The 13,476-nt window shown below is 29.9% G+C and overlaps 2 pseudogenes; both read right to left on the bottom strand.

Moving 5' to 3' along the window:
• Positions 1 to 217: 217 nt before the first annotated feature.
• Positions 218 to 1,026, bottom strand: LOC138190610 (cytochrome c oxidase subunit 3-like; annotated as a pseudogene).
• A 991-nt stretch (positions 1,027 to 2,017) lies between these two features.
• On the bottom strand, positions 2,018 to 2,677 carry LOC138190609 (cytochrome c oxidase subunit 2-like; annotated as a pseudogene).
• Positions 2,678 to 13,476: the final 10,799 nt, after the last annotated feature.

Raw genomic sequence — 13,476 nt, 5'->3', positions numbered from 1 at the left:
ACGAGGGTATCCTTTTGGGTCAAATCCACATTCAAAGGGTGAATTTTTTTCTAATTCATAAAATGTTTTTTTTGATAAGATTATTGAAATAGTTAATATAATAATAGTAAGTATTATAATTATTATTAAGGTATTAAATATTAATTTAATTATTTATACTAAATTTTATTAGACTTATTGATTGGAAATCAATTATACTTAAGTTATATTATATAAATTATATTGGTAGGTTCTTCATCAGTAAATAGAAATATAAAGGAAAAGTCAAATTACATCTACGAAATGTCAGTATCATGCTGCTGCTTCAAATCCAAAGTGATGAAAATTAGAATAATGATTTAAATATACTCGAAATAAGTTAATTATAATAAATGTTGTACCAATTAAAACATGAATTCCGTGAAATCCTGTAGCAATAAAGAAAGTTGATCCGTAAACTGAATCTGCTATAGTGAATGGTGCTTCTAAATATTCGTAGCATTGTAAGATTGAGAAAGTAATACCTAGAATGCTTGTTAATAATATTCTTTTAAGTGTTTCCTTTTTTATATTATTTATTAATCTATGGTGGGCTCATGTAATTGTTGCTCCTGAAGAAACTAAAATAATTGTATTTAATAAAGGAATATCATAAGGGTTAAATGGTGTAATATTTTTGGGTGGTATTATTCTCCCAATTTCAATTGAAGGTGAGAGGGATCTATGACAAAATGCTCAAAAAAAAGATAAAAAGAAAAAATCTTCTGAAATAATGAATAAAATTATTCCTAATTTTATTCCTATTATTACATTTGATGTATGTAATCCTTGATAAGTTCTTTCTCGAATGATGTCTCGTCATCATTGAATTATAATTAAAATGGTGATTAGAATTCCTAATATTAATATATTTTTTATTTCGAAATTGAATCATTTAATAGAACCTAAAAGTAGAATTATTACAGCTAATGATCCTAATGAAGGTCAAGGTCTGTAATTAACTAAATGAAATGGATGTTGAGGAAAGGATATATTTTTATTTGACATTAGTTTACTTCTCTAGAGTATAGGGTGATTAACACTATAAAAACATAAGCCTGAATAATTGAAACAGCGAATTCTAAAATTGATAAAGAAATTTGTCTAATTACTAAAAAAGATGATGATAATATATTAATTTTTGTTCCGATTCTTCTTAATAAGGTTATTAATAAGTGGCCTGCAATAATATTTGCTGTTAATCGTACCGCAAGTGTTAAAGGGCGAATTAAAATTCTGATTGATTCAATTAATACTATAAAAGGTATTAATGCATTTGGTGTATTTTGAGGTACAAGATGGGTAAATATATGATTTATATTTTTTAATCACCCAAATAGTACGAGTCTTAATCATAAAGATAATGATAATGTAATTCTATTTGATAAATGTCTAGTTCTAGTAAAAATATAGGGAAAAAGACCTATAAAATTATGAAATAAAATAAATAAAAATAAAGATGAGAAAATTAACGTTCTGTTAATTTTAAAATTACCTAATAAAATTTTTACTTCTGAATGAATTATATATATTAATTTTCATCATAAAATATTTTTCCGTGATATAATTAATCAAAAAGTTGTTGATGGAAATAGGAAAGTTCCAATTAATGTTCTTGATCAATTTAAGTTTAGGTTAGGAAAAAATGTTGAAGTTGGATCGAAAATGGAAAATGAATTTATTATCATTTTCAAAAGTTAAATTTTTTCTTCTTAAAAAATTTATCGAATTTTTTTTAAAAAAAATTTTTTTTTCTCAAGTATGCTATAATAATAATTGTAATAAAAAGAATAGTAAAAATTGTATATAAAAATAATCAATTTATAGGGTATATCTGTGGAATAAAAGAATAATAGATTTTCCTAATATTTATAGTTTGACTAACTATTATTTTAATAAATTAATTCTTTTCATTAAGAATATTTGCTCATATATTATAAAATGATTTAAGAGATCATTGCTTGCTTTTCAGTCACTTAATGAATTAAAATGAATTAATTCACTTTAAAAAATAAATTATTGGAATTCTTTCTATAACAATTGATATAAATCTATGATTGGCTCGACAAATTTCTGAACATTGTCCAAATATTAATCCTGGTCGTTTGATTAATAATCTAATTTGATTTAATCGTCCTGGAATTGCATCAATTTTTTGTCCTAGTCTAGGAATTGTTCAAGAGTGAATTACATCATTTGATCTAACAATTATACGAATTTGTGTATTTAAGGGAATAATTGTGTTATTATCTACATCTAATAAACGGAAAGAATTTTTATTAATTGATTTATTTATATAAGAGTCAAATTCGATATTTTTGAAGTCTAAGTATTCGTATCTTCAATATCATTGATGCCCAATTGTTTTGATTGTAATTAGGGGTTTATTAATTTCGCCTGTTAAGTATAGTAGATGAATTGATGGTATAGCAATAAAGATTAGTAATATTGAAGGGGTTATTGTTCAAATAATTTCAATGTTTTGTTTATTTACAAGGTTTTTATTAGTAAATTCATTTAATTATATTGTTAATATTAAATATAAAATTGAGACTGTAATTAAAATTAAAATAATTATAGTATAATCATGAAATAAGATTAATTGTTCTATAATAGGAGAATTAGCGTTTTGAAAATTTATTCTTGATCAGGTTATCATTTTCTAAAAAAAGTTTAAAACTTTATTTATGGGGTTTAAATTCAATGCATTTTTCTGCCGTAATAGAATTTCCTTGTTATTCTTGGAATTTCTTCATATCTATGATCTGAAGGTGGAAATTTTTGTTTTCATTCAATAGATGAGTTTGTAATTTCTATGAATATAATTTGTCGTTGAGTTGACATTCTTTCTCAAATAATAAAAATTAGGTATAGTACTTTAATAAATGATATAATTGACCCAATTGTTGAGATAATATTTCATATTGTAAATGCATGAGGGTAATCAGAGTATCCACGTGGTATACCATTTGAACCTAAAAAATGTTGAGGAAAGAAAGTTATATTTACTCCTAAGAATGTAATAGTAAATTGAATTTTTAATCATTTTATATTTAATGTTATTCCAGTAAATAATGGGTATCAGTAAATGAAACCTGCTATAATTCCAAATACTGCTCCTATAGATAAAACATAATGAAAATGTGCTACAACATAATATTTGTCATGTAGAATAATATCAATACAAGAGTTAGAAAGTATAATTCCTGTTAATCCTCCTATTGTAAAGAGAAAGATGAATCCCAATGTTCATAGTATTGATGATCTAAAATTTATTTTAGATCCATATAGAGTTGCTAATCATCTAAAAATTTTAATACTAGTAGGGATTGCAATAATTATTGTAGCGGCGGTAAAGTAAGCTCGTGTATCAACATCTCTACCTACAGTGAATATATGGTGGGCTCATATTACAAATCCTAATAGTCCAATTGTTATTATTGCATAAATTATTCCAAGAGTTCCAAATGTTTCTTTTTTTCCTGATTTTTGTGAAATAATGTGTGAAATTATTCCGAAGGCTGGTAAAATTAGAATATAAACTTCTGGGTGTCCGAAAAATCAAAATAAGTGTTGGTATAAGATTGGGTCTCCTCCTCCTGAAGGATCAAAAAAAGTTGTATTTATATTTCGATCTGTTAATAATATTGTAATTGCTCCTGCTAGAACTGGAAGAGATAATAAAAGAAGAATAGCTGTTAATTTTACTGCTCAAACGAATAAAGGTATTTGTTCAAATCTTATTCCTTTTGGTCGTATATTAATTATTGTAGAAATAAAATTGATTGCCCCAAGAATTGATGAAATTCCTGCTATGTGTAAAGAAAAAATTGTATAATCAACAGATGGTCCTGAGTGTCCAAGACTTCTTGATAATGGAGGGTAAACTGTTCAACCTGTACCTGTACCTGTACCTGAATCTACTAATCTTCTTGAAATTAGTAAGATTAATGATGGTGGAAGCAATCAAAATCTTACATTATTTATTCGGGGAAAGCTATATCTGGGGCTCCTAGTATTAGAGGAATTAGTCAATTTTCAAATCATCCAATTGTAATAAGTATAACTATAAAAAAAATTATTAAGAATGCATGAGATGTTACGATTATGTTACAAATTTGATCATCACCAATAAATGATGAAGGTGTTCCTAGTTCTATGGGAATAATTATTCTAGATGATAATCCAAATATTCCTGATCAGATTCCAAATATAAAGTATAATGTGCCAATGTTTCTATGGTTAGTTGAAAATAATCATTTATTCAATATTTGATAAAATGGCTGAATTTAGGCGATAAACTGTAAATTTATTTATGAAATTGAAATGTCTTCTATTAAAATTTTTATCAATTATAATTCATATAAATTAAGAAATGGATTTATTTATTTTTTTTACATTTATTTATTTAAATATATTTAAATTTATTTTAATTAAATAATAATTTAATGTTTTTATTTTAATTATGTATATATATATATATATATATATAATATGATAATTTTTAATTTACTTTTAAAAAAAGTAAAATTTTTGCAAAAAAAAATGTTTTTTACATTAATTAAATTTTTTAAAATTATGTATAATTATTAAAAAAATTCCTATATATTTTTTAATTATCTGCTCACATATTGATTAAAATAAAAATATTATTCATTAGAAAAATGCCATTTAATTTACTTTATGAATCATAATTTGGAACATTTATACAATGGATTAGAACTTATCATGAAATTTGAAGGAAACATACAGATGAATAAATGATTATTTATTTAATTTCATATTTTTAATTTTTAAAAATTAATTATTCTTCAATTTAGGAAAAATAATTTATTCAAATTGATCATTTTTTTATTTTATCAAATTATTTAACTTAATTGCCTCCATTTATATTCAGTTATATTAATGTATAATATTAATGTATAATATTAATGTGTATATATATATATATATACATATATATATATATATATATATATTGTAACGTGGCGTTTCAGAGTCACCCGTCACAAGGGCACACAACCGCTATTATTCCTAGTTTACGCGTCCTCAGCAGGGTACTCCAACCGAACTCGACACAAAATAGGCAATAAGTACGTTTAACTAATTCTTTTTTGTAAATTCTTTATTTCGCGCTTCGGCGCAAGCTAATAAGGTACTTGGACGACAACGATCCCGACCAACAAGGGACCACTAGCTACCGTTTGCAGCTCTCGACGACTTCGCCTACTGACGGTCTAATCAGACTATACTGGCTACCTTGGTGCACCTTTACATACACCTGGGGTAGCATCCACCCAAACCTTCCGTATCGCCTCGACTGCCGGTGAACAGGAAGATAAAAATCCTCCCGGCGGCCAAGGGCACCGTTTCTCGAAGAGGAAGCAGCCGCCAGCTCTATCGGATGCCGTAAGGATGGCGTGAAGGGCAGACCGTAGCCTGCCATTTTCCGACTTACCGGCCTGGTGCCGGACCGACCCCAAACCACTACGTTCAGGTTGATAAAGCCATCGTTCCGAGGATCGCGCTGCCTTCCTATCGGCAAGGACTAATTGTGTGGGTCGTGGTTCACGGTTTGGCCAACCGTCTGACTGCACGACCTCAGGTACAGGCAGCTAGCTACTGTCTGTGCAAAAGCCGGTGGAGGAGAACAATAAGGCGTCACTCTCCACCCGGTAACTTTGGCTGAGAGGCACCCTGTGTATGCCTCTGTCAAAGAAGTCCCCGATGATAGGCAGCCTAGACCGTAAACCGAAGCAGCTACAAAAACGTACGAGTTGGTGTCAACGACGAAATCGCGAGCAGCACATTACGCCACATCTAGCGGTAATTTTGGAAAACGTATGACCACGCCGTAACCAATATTTGCCACAGGGGGATGGCCTATTTGCGGTGGGGTTCAACCCACCAATCAAAGAAGAAGAATCACCTCACGACAACCGCAAGATCGGCGAGCCGAACTACGACCTCCTATTCTACGCTTGACCTGCTGAGAGACAGCTTTGTTTTCCGCATCCTTCCGATTGTTCTCTCGGTTTAAGCTACCGATCCTTCTTCCTTTCATTCTACCGTTATTGTATCTACCGTTTTTCCATACTCTCTATCGTTGCACTACCGTTAACTTCTTCCTGTAAATTCAAGTCCTTTCCTTCCTTTCTACTTTCGTTTTATTATTCTAAGTTTGATTTAAATTAGAGTAAGTTTGTGTGCCTGAAGTCAACAGCCAAGGTAAGGCTTCTGCCTTTGAATTGTATCGTTACGAAGTTGCTCATAATTTTTATTCTTTCTTATGGTATTCATCGACTTTGTGTGAATCATGGTCCACGGCTTAAAGTTGCAATAAGCCGCCGTGTGGCTGCATGATTTCGGTCATTCATATCATATTTATTGTTTCTTGGTTGCATCGTGTGATGCCAGTTTTGTGTGAATCATGGTCCACGGCCTGGAGTTGCAGTAAGCCGCCGTGTGACTGCATGATTTCAGTAATTTATTATTTTCGTATCTGAGCGACCTCATAACTGCCGAATAATTATTTCTTATGTATTTATGATTTTTCTGATTATTTGTGAGTTACTATCAGCTTGCTTCTGTACTTTCTATCGTATTTTGAGCCCTATTGGCTTTATATTTCATTTCATACTCTTTTGTAATAAAAGTGTGCTTCATATTTTATTTCTGTTATTGCTTATTATATTTTCGTTTATTTTTGTGCCTATTGTATCATATATCGAGTTCCTTGGAGTACAACCGAGCGTAGAATCAGCCCCTAGATATTACTGCACTTTTTCTTTATTGCTATTGGCAATTTTATATTATTTTTGCCTGTTATTTATTTCTCTGTACCTTGTTAAATTGAGTTCTGCGAATTATTGTTTTGTACCGCCGTGTATTTAGTGTATTTCTTTATTTTGTAAACTCTCCGAAATTCTCACTCTCTCGTAATTTTGTATTTTGTATTCTCTCAAAAGTGATGTTTAGGAATTCATTATTTAATTCCTCAAGTCCGTAATAATTATAAATTATCGAATCTACCGTTTATGAATAATTTTACCGAAGGCTATCTAGTCGATCGTTTGCCGACTTTGTAAATTGTTAATGAATGTCAATCTCTCGTACTGGTTATAATTCATGGTAAATTCGTCGTATTATCTACCGAACTATCGTTACGTTGTTTTCTACCAATCGCAGTAAAGTTCTCTCGTTTCTCATTGACAGAATAATAATTTTCGTAGCGTCATTTGCAACTTGGGTAAGATCACGTCGCCCAGTGACGTGTAGTTTTAAGTAAATTCTTGCATTATATCGCATCTCGCGACCTACGTTCATTTTTCTCTGTTAACTACCGCCTCTCGTTTTAAAGCTACCGTTTACTGCTATTCTACCGAAATTATTGGGAACAACGATTGTTTATTTTGTTAACTACCGCTGTCGATACCATTTTATTTGCCTGTCTCAACCATGTAAACTTCTCGTCAATATATGATCGATTGACCTGTTCATTTTCCTTTTGCCTGGAGTTTATTCTTTATTTTGTTATTTTCTTTAATTCTGGAATTACTGTTAGCTGCCTTGAATACCGCCACTCTACCGGGATGTACGCGAACGTACCTGAGCCTAGCCAGCCATACAACGGGTTCTCTATTTGTCTTTCTTGTACGGTTTTGTGTTATTTTTATTGATTTGTATTATTGTTTGAAAATCGACGCTAACGCATCTGGCGCCCAACCTCATTGATTTTGTTATAGTTTGGTATTGTGGATAAGTAGAGAATCGCGCCAAAGTGTCAACGGTGAGTCCTCATCCGAGGGTAACAGAATTGAGCGTTACAATACATATATATATGCAGAATGATTTTCAATTAACTTTAAGAAAAAAAATTCATGTTATGAAAAAAATATATACATAAACAAAAACATCGATAATAACTACATTTCTCGACCTCCCAGTTCATAAAAATGATTTCGAAAGGTAATTATCAGTTATGATATACATATGTATATACATTATAATTTCAAATTTCCATGTAAATCCAAAAAAATTATTATGATGTAAAAAATATATATATAAAAAAAAACAGGAATCAAGAATTCATTTCTCGTCCACGTTTTCAATAAGAATGATTTTGAAAGTTATTCAAAATCATGATATATGTAGACATATATTATAACTTTTGATTGACTTCAGAAAAAAAAAATTCGCATTATAAAAAAAAAATTATGTACAAAAAAAAAAATACATAATGAATTTATAACTCATACTTCTTGTCATATATATATTTTTTTTATTTTATTTTTTCTTTTCTCAAAGGTCATCAAAAATTTCAATATACATACATATTCATATATATATATATGTACATGTATATATATATATACATATATATAAATATATATATATATATATATTTATATATATTTATATATATATGTGTATATATAATGATTTTCAATTAACTTTGAAAAACAAAAATTCATGTCACGAAAAAAATATATACATAGAAAAAAACATGAATTATAAATTCATTTCTCGACCTCCTATTGAATCAAAATGATTTCGAAAGGTAATTATCAATCATGATATATATATATATATATATATATATATATATATATATATATATATATATATACATATATATATATATATATATATATATATACTTTCAAATTTCAAATACTCTTTAAAAATTAAAAAAATTATTATAATGAAAAAAATATATAAATAAAAAAAAAAAGGAATCATGAATTTATTTTTCGTCTACCTTTTTGATGAAAATGATTTTGAAAGTTAATTCAAAATTATTATATATATATGTATTCATCATATATATATTATAACTTTTGATTGACTTGAAAAACAAAAAATACGAATAAAAAAAAATTCATGTTGTTTGTTATATATATATTTTTTCATTATGTTTTTTTTTTTTTTTCAAGAGTCGTCAAGATTTCCAATGTACTTATACACATATAAATATATATATAGATATATATGGGCTATTCCGCGTCAACCGGATCAGTCATCTCTCAGATATTTTTTTAATTTGGCATGTGGATTGTGTGTGAGGAGTTACATTTTTGTGCCAAAGCGCGAATCTCATAATGCAAAATTCGATTTTTTATCAACAATAACAAATTAGACTCCCATTTTTTTCAAAAATTCATAACTTTGGCAAAAAATTAGATACAACATATTTTTTTTTCAAATTACGCGGAAAGCTCCATAGAATTTGAAAAAAAATACGAAATGGTAAAAAAAAGTTGTTATCAATTGTTTATTTAACAATTAATTTTTCAAAGATTTTTAAAACAGTGACTGACACGATCAAAAAATTTTTTTAAAATTCCGACATATTCCTTGAACTGTACTACAACCTGTGAATTAATTCCAGAGGGGTGTTTTTCTTCGTTTTTGAGTAAAAAATGATTAAAGGTGTCGATGCGCATTAAATTGCGGCGCGCCGAGTCTCTACGTAATGGCGGGCAGCCGGTTGCCGTCCACCGCTACCCCGCGGCGGCGTCGCAGCGTTATTTCAGAGTCATTTTCACGATGTAGGACACGATTGAAGAATCTGAAAAAAATAGTGTACCTTCACAAGGCCTGCTCAAAGCGATAAGTGAAGTTTCAGGAATGTGTTTTTCACCGTTTTTTTATTACAGAGATTCAAAATAACGGTTACACACCATGAGAGGGCACATAAATGATAATAATTACATAACTTGCTACTTATTTCAAAATAAAAACACATTCTTGAAACTTCACTTATCGCTTTGAGCAGGCCTTGTGAAGGTACAGTATTTTTTTCAGATTCTTCAATCGTGTCCTACATCGTGGAAATGACTCTAAAATAACGCTGCGACGCCACCGCGAGGTAGCGATGAACGGCAACCGGCTGCCCGCCATTACGTAGAGACTCGGCGCGCTGCAATTTCATGCGCATCGACACCTTTCATGATTTTTTACTCGGAAACGAAGAAAAACACCCCTCTGGAATTAATTACCAGGTTGTAGTATAGTTCAAAGAACATGTCGGAATTTTGAAAAAATTTTTTAATCGCGTCAGTCACTGTTTTAAAAATCTTTGAAAAATTAATTGTTAAATAAACAATTGATAACAACTTTTTTTTACCATTTCGTATTTTTTTTTAAATTCCATGGAGCTTTCCGCGTAATTTAAAAAAAAAATATATATTGTATCTAATTTTTGCCAAAGTTATGAATTTTTGAAAAAAATGGGAGTCTAATTTGTTATTGTTGATAAAAAATCGAATTTTGCATCATGAGATTCGCGCTTTGGCACAAAAATCTAACTCCTCCCACACAATCCACATGCCAAATTAAAAAAATATCTGAGAGATGACTGATCCGGTTGACGCGGAATAGCCCATATTATAATTTTTAATCAGCTTCGAAAGGAAAATAATTCATGTTATAAAAAAATTATGTATAGAAAAAGACACATAAATAACAAATTCATTTCTCGTCCGTCTATTTAATAAAAATGATTTTCGAAGTTATTTCATGATTATGATGTACATATATATATATATATATATATATATATATATATATATATTTATTTGAAAGGTGGACGAGGAATAAATTCGCGATTCGTGTTTTTTTCATGAACATATTTTTTTTATTATAATAATTTTTTTGGATTTCAAAGGAAATTTGAAATTATGATGTATACATATATATATATATATATATATATATATATATATATATATATATATATGTATACACATGAATATTATTCATTAATATAATTGAATATAAATGGAGGCAATTCAGTTAAATAATTTGATAGAATAGAAAAATTATCAATTCAAATAAATAATTTCTCTTGAATTGAAAAACAATTAATTTCTAAAAATTGAAAATATGAAATTAAATAAATAATCAATTATCTGTCTGTATGTTTTCTTCAAATGTTATAATATGTTCTAATCCATTGTATAAATGTTCCAAATTACAATTCAGAAAGTAAATTAAATGGCATTTTTCTAATGAATAATATTTTTATTTCAATCATTATGTGAGCAGACAAATAAAAAATATATAGGATTTTTCGAATAATTATGTATAATTTCAAAAAATTTAATTGATGTGAAAAAATTTTTTTTTTTTCAAAAATATCTCTTTTTTTAAAAGTAATTTGAAAATCATAATATATATACGTATATATCACTGATATATATGTACACTGGATTGGATTAAGCGTGGTGCCGTCACGCCAATTGAACGGTAGCCATTTTGTACAGATTCTTGTCACTTCAGATATATATAAATATATACGTGATATATGTATGTGTATACAATCGATTGTGTTGGAAAATTGCAGTTACAATTATTGAGGTAACAATGAGTACCTGCGTTTTTTGCAAAACAAAGCAATCAAAATATTGTGGGCGATCATTTCACAAGTGAGTATACAACGCTGAAGCGTTCTGCAAATGATAACTTGCAGAGGTTATGTCAGCATACGAAGTATTTACTAATTATATTCAACGAGTATTATAACGTACGAATCGTGTCAGTAAAAATTCACAATATTTGAATTATGAACCGATCTTATTATAATTGAAATTGAAAACTCGGGTATTATTGACTCAGGGATTAAATTATAATTCGATGTGTAGATTTCCCGTGAAAGATGTGTTTCGCCTTCAGCAGTGGTTAAAAGAAATGAAGAGGAAGGACTGGAAGCCAAACCGAAATAGTACATTGTGTTCAGCTCATTTTACAAACGACTGCTTTGATAGGACAGGATTCCTAATTACATTGAAAAAGAACAGTGTACCAACTGTATTTGACAACCCAAAATCAGAGTGTTCATCTTGTCGCCGATTAAGGGAATATGGACGTGGCTATTCATTCTTCAAGTAAGTACCGTTACTCAATGCAACATAACGTGTGAATTAATGAATTTAAACTTTGCTTGTTATGTAGGTTCCCATTGGATGAACCTGATATTATGAAGCAGTGGATCGCAAATATAAACATTGGACCGTGGTCTCCATCAAGTGATAGCCTTCTGTGTTCCGACCACTTTGAACCCTCTTGCTTCCAGAAGAAAAGCAAAAATTATATAACTTTACGAAAAGGCAGTATCCCAACGTTATTTGGTAAGATCTGAAACTATTAATCCCTTTTAGGTCAGAGAAAACTCAGTGTGCATGAAGACACGTTGATGTGATGCACTATTGCGTCAATGCCGTCGAAGCGGTTAATTACCTACAGATTATAAAGCGCTCTGTTACAAAAAAATCGTGTGTGACATATTTCTGTGTATTTCCATTGTCGTTATTTATTAGTAACTTATCTGTAGGTGAAAACTTGCAGCAGACCGAATTTCAGAATGAATCCGATCGGCCTACCACAGTGAATGTAACCAAATTACATGATCTTGATGAGCCATTGTCTACCACAGTAAATACAACCGAAGTACATGATGTTAATAAGCTACTGATTTCAGGTAATTGTATTATTCTGAAATGTTGTTAGGTTTACCGATGTTTTTTGTCTTCTGTTCAGTAAAATTGAATCCAAGATTTCATTGTCTCCGTAGATGTAACAGACCAGAATGCCAATGCCATTGTCTCCGTAGATGTAACAGAGCAAAACGCCAACGCCATAGAAACTGATAGTGATCGTCTCAGTTTGAGTACTAACCTCCTCAGCTCAAGTAATAGTATGTGAAAATATTACTTAGTATACCACTTGTTACAGAACTATGGAGGAAATACGAATCTTAATTCAATTCAAAAATTATTTTTAGATGACTCTAGGGATAACCTGAGGACTAAGTTGACACCAACAAGCGTATGCATTGGTACGCCGAGAAGTTCGAAGGCAGTCTCACATGATCATCGCTACACACATAGTCCGAGGACCACTATAAAGAAACTGTTTCAAACCAGGGCCATTCTGCATGTGAAAAAAAAACTTATAAAATCACAAAGAGATAGAAATAGGTCGCTTAAAAAGACGAGTAACATCTTTGCAAGATATCATTACCGAACTTCGAAATGAAAGGTTGGTATCTGAAAATGCATTGAGTTCCTTGGAATCAATACCGGACGAAGCTGTTTCGGAACTAATTGAACGTGCTGCTAAAAATGGTAAAGTACGTATTACAAGAAAAAAGTATCCGCCTGCACTTCGTTCTTTTGCTTTGACACTCCATTTCTATTCGGCAAAAGCTTATAATTTTGTGAGAAAAAAATTTAATTTAGCTCTGCCTGATCTTCGTGTGTTACGAGACTGGTATCAAAGCATTGACTGTGAACCTGGCTTTACGGCAGAAAGTTTTGCTACTTTAAAAATAAGAGTAGAGAGTGAAAGAACTAATAACAAAGACGTATTCTGTGGTCTGATACTCGATGAAATGGGAATAAAAAAAGGAATTCAGCGAAACAGAGATGGGACTATTAGAGGTCATGTTGATTTTGG

Source organism: Neodiprion pinetum, chromosome 3 (assembly GCF_021155775.2).
Source record: "Neodiprion pinetum isolate iyNeoPine1 chromosome 3, iyNeoPine1.2, whole genome shotgun sequence".
In the NCBI taxonomy this organism is placed as follows: domain Eukaryota; kingdom Metazoa; phylum Arthropoda; class Insecta; order Hymenoptera; family Diprionidae; genus Neodiprion; species Neodiprion pinetum.
This window is presented reverse-complemented; position numbering and strand designations above follow the sequence as displayed.